The sequence below is a fragment of the Mauremys reevesii genome, linkage group 1, assembly GCF_016161935.1.
Source record: "Mauremys reevesii isolate NIE-2019 linkage group 1, ASM1616193v1, whole genome shotgun sequence".
NCBI classification, from domain to species: Eukaryota; Metazoa; Chordata; order Testudines; family Geoemydidae; genus Mauremys; species Mauremys reevesii.
Window position 1 is genome coordinate 127,069,121 of NC_052623.1, and position 3,886 is coordinate 127,073,006.

The 3,886-nt window shown below is 40.8% G+C and overlaps 1 long non-coding RNA gene across 1 annotated transcript; it reads right to left on the reverse strand.

Moving 5' to 3' along the window:
* Positions 1-223: 223 nt before the first annotated feature.
* On the reverse strand, positions 224-3,189 carry LOC120396501. The gene is made up of 3 exons (XR_005593184.1): positions 2,671-3,189; positions 1,804-1,837; positions 224-402 (listed from the first exon to the last, which is right to left on the reverse strand). It is a non-coding gene; the product is annotated as an uncharacterized LOC120396501 (long non-coding RNA).
* Between the last annotated feature and the right edge of the window lie 697 nt (positions 3,190-3,886).

A 3,886-nucleotide genomic window follows, 5' to 3' on the forward strand; every position in this document is an offset into this window, starting at 1 on the left:
CTCATTCCTCAGAAATAAGAAAAAGAACTAGGGGTAAAATCCCAGCTTCATTGAAGTCAATGGAGTTTTGCCCCTGATATCAGTGGAGCTAGGATTTCACCCCACCTCTTTATCTGTACTCCTTATTGGAAAAGCAAACCAGCAAGCAAACAAGCAAGCAAGCAAGCAACTGTTTATTTATTATAAGAGTTAAACTATTGGTGTACAAAGACCACAGCCTATGATGCTGACCAATGTAGTCTCACTGTTTATTTGTACTCCCCCATCTGTCTGTCTCCATCTGTTGTCCCTTGTCTTATGCTTAGATTGTAAGCTCCTTGAGGCAGGGACTGTCTTTTTGTTCTATGCTTGTACAGCACCTGGCACAATGGGGTCTTGGTCCATGACTGGCGCTCCTAGGCACTACAGTAATACAAATAATAAAAGAAGAAGAAGAAGACCTGTCAGTAGATTAAATATTTAAATACACGCAGTGAATCAAAGCCCTGTTTTCAAAATCAATCCACTCTTTAGTAAATTAACTTATAGGGAATAATGGAGAATGAAACATTATTGAGAGAGTGATTTACTATAAATGATTCTGGAACAAATTCTGTTCCCTATGAACTCTTGTCATTGACTTTCAAAGGGCCATAATTTGACCCAATATATGAAAGTAATGTTCATCTTACGCATCCGTATAGATGTACTATTGTTACATTCACACATAACAGTATTGCCAACTCCAAGCATTCAAAAATCATAGTCAGGTCCCAAATAATCATGAGATTAGCTTAAAAGTTATAAGTTTTTTAAATAAATAAAATCAGGGACCTATTTATTTGCCTTCTGGTTTTAGAGCCTTTAGCAGTCACATTTTCAAGCTTTCCTCTGTAACTGTGAGGGCTAGAAACTTATTGTGATGCATTTAGTTTAATACTGGCGATATCACCTATGCAGACTAAAAGAACAGGATGTTATTTGAGATTTGTAAATGTAAAATGTTTATAGATTGAGAAAATATTAATACTATTTTTACAATAGTTTCACCTGGCAAACAATAAATTTCACAGTTCTTGAAAATTATTTTGAAGAGTTGCTTGTTTATCCATTCTTAAAGTTGAAGATGACTTCCTATTAGCAGACCATTTTTTTGTCCTCCTTCCCTAACCTGAAAACCATGAAAACTATACTAATCCACCTGAAATTTTACATTTTACATCTAACCTGAGGATATTAAATGTTTTGAAGGTTTGGGGGAAATTGGATCTGGCATGAGTGGGTGAGTGTTGGAGCCCTATTACTGAGGAATAATTTTTTTTTTTTAAAACAAAGAAATTCCTATAAACTTTCTTAAGTTGGAGTTAAGGTTTAGCAGATGTACTACCAAGTCTTTCTCCTCCCCCACAAAAAACCAAAACCAAAACCATCCCAATGAAACTTTACAGGGATGTTTCATCAAGCAAAACAAAACAAAAACTCTAGAAATTTTAAGTTTACAAAACCTGTATTTCACATTGTATCCATTCTAGGAGACGGGGTGGCTCCAGGCCCCAGCACGCCAAGTGCATGCTTGGGGCGGCAAAATCCCTAGAGCCGCCCCTGCTAGGAAAGAGAAACTCCATCCTATCACAGAAATATTAAGGTCAGGGATTCAAATCTAAAGAGCCTTGAGTCTAAGAAAACTTGCCTGATAATGCAAGAATTGACTACTAAAGGAAGCTTCCTTTTTCTCAAACACTTTATGGTTCTTAGAAGGCCAGTATCTTTTTATATGTCTTTCTTTAAATAGGAGAAATTACTCTCTGGATCTTTGAACCTTACCAGTGATCACTGAGCCATGGATAAACATACATGTCTGGAAAAACAAAACAAAGAAACTAGTAAAAGAGAGAGTTTAGTAAATCTTAGAAAATAAGGAACAGACAACATGGAGATCTTCCATGGTTGTTGCTAGGAAGTTATTTTTAAATTAATTAATTCTGTGTTCTTCAGGAAAAACAATTCTATGACCAAATACCTAAACACTTAAATAAAAGAAAATTATCCAGAGCTTTCCATTACATTTTCCTTATATATTTAATAAACAGAGAAATTCTTAAGAGGCACTGAAAAAACATAGTCAGCAGTAAGGCCCCACTCCTACAAAAACTTATGCATATGTTTAACTTTACGTACTACAAATAGTCTCATGGAAGTCAATGGCATTTACCCACAATCTGCAAAGTTAAATGTGTGCAGAAGTCTTTGCAGGATCAGGGGCAATGGGTACTGTAGATATCCCTAAGATCCAGAGCTAGATTTTTTTAACCTCTTCCTGGCCTTTGTCAAGGAATATTTATGAGGCTTCAAAAATATATTTTATCACTAAACATATCCATTTCAATTAATAATTACCTATTTATTGTAGCCGGATCTATAGATTGTGTATTAATTATATTGATTACTTAAGAATTCCCAGTTATCACTTTGAGGATTGACAGGTTCCCGTCCCAAGATCAGGCCCAGTATTATTAAAATTACTATATAACTGGGAACCTTGATGTGCACAGTTGCAACACTCACACTAATATGAACTCTTCTGTATTTACACATAGTTCACTAATACATTTAGCAAAGTCACAAACACTCTAACTCAGTAAGGTAGATAAAGAGACTACAGACTATACATTTGAACATCCACATACTCACACCATCCCTTGCAGGACAACCTGAAATGTTAGTCTTTGTCTGCCTCATCACCGTCACCTTCCTGATCATCACCAGTGGCTATCCTTCTGACACCTCCCAAGGGCTACAGCTCTCTCTCTCTCTTCCACTGCCCACAGGCTGGGATGCAACTTTTATAATACGTTAGGCTGACACCATTATGACTCATGCATATTCAATAGGGGTTTCTCCCCTCTTCCTTATTTCCATTTCCTCATCCTACTAACATTGAGGTGTCCTTCTTCTACAGGTTAGTATTTTAATTATTTCAGCTTCTTATCATATATGTCAATTCGTTGCCATGGCACTCTTGCAGTTGGATGTTCTTTTCAAAACTTTCCAAATGCTGGTGTAAGCTCATGTTTCTGTGGTTGGCTGATGTCATTACAATCTCAAATATAATTTGCATTTACATAAATAATTTAGGTCCAGATTCTCTAATAGTGTTCACTAATTTTTGGTGCCTCATCTTTCGGGGTCTGTAGTGGGGCAGACTGCCCCACTCCCTGTGAGAGTGGGCTGCAGCAGGCCAGGGCGCCTGCGCAGACAGAGCTTATTGTGAGCCAATCAGAGAGGGGCTTATTGTGAGCCAATCAGGGCCCAGTTTAGAGACAGCCAATCAGGGCCAGGCTCAGAGGTATATAAAGCCTGCCCAGAGCTGTAGCAGTGAGTCTGTCCCAGGCCTTTGACAGGGGAAGGTCAGTCTCCAAGGGAGGAGACTAGCACCGCGGACAGCGCAGTGCTGGCCAGGCTCGGGGAGGCTAGGGAGCTTGAACCCATAGCCTGCCAGGCTGCAGGCCCTGAAGGGAAGGGTCTAGTGGGTGCAAGGGGCCGTAGGGGAAGCGGCCCAGGGAAACAGACAGCGGAAGGGGAGAGAAGGACAGCGAGGCTGACGCTAGAGGGTCCCTGGGCTGGGACCCAGAGTAGAGGGCGGGCCTGGGTCCCGCCCTTCACTCCTTGCAGTGCACCCAGCCATTGGCCATAGGGAGCGGCCATATTGCTATGCCAGATCCCTGACAGGAGGGATTGGACTCAGAGGGTGGTTGGACATAGTGACTGGGGTGTGGGACTGCTGATCACTGACACCTGGAAGGGGGTGCAGATGGACTAAGGGGCACTGCCGGAAGGCAGTGGCCTCGAAGAGGAAGCCACCAAGCACACAGCAATGCGGGTCCAAAGACAACAACAGAGGACAGAA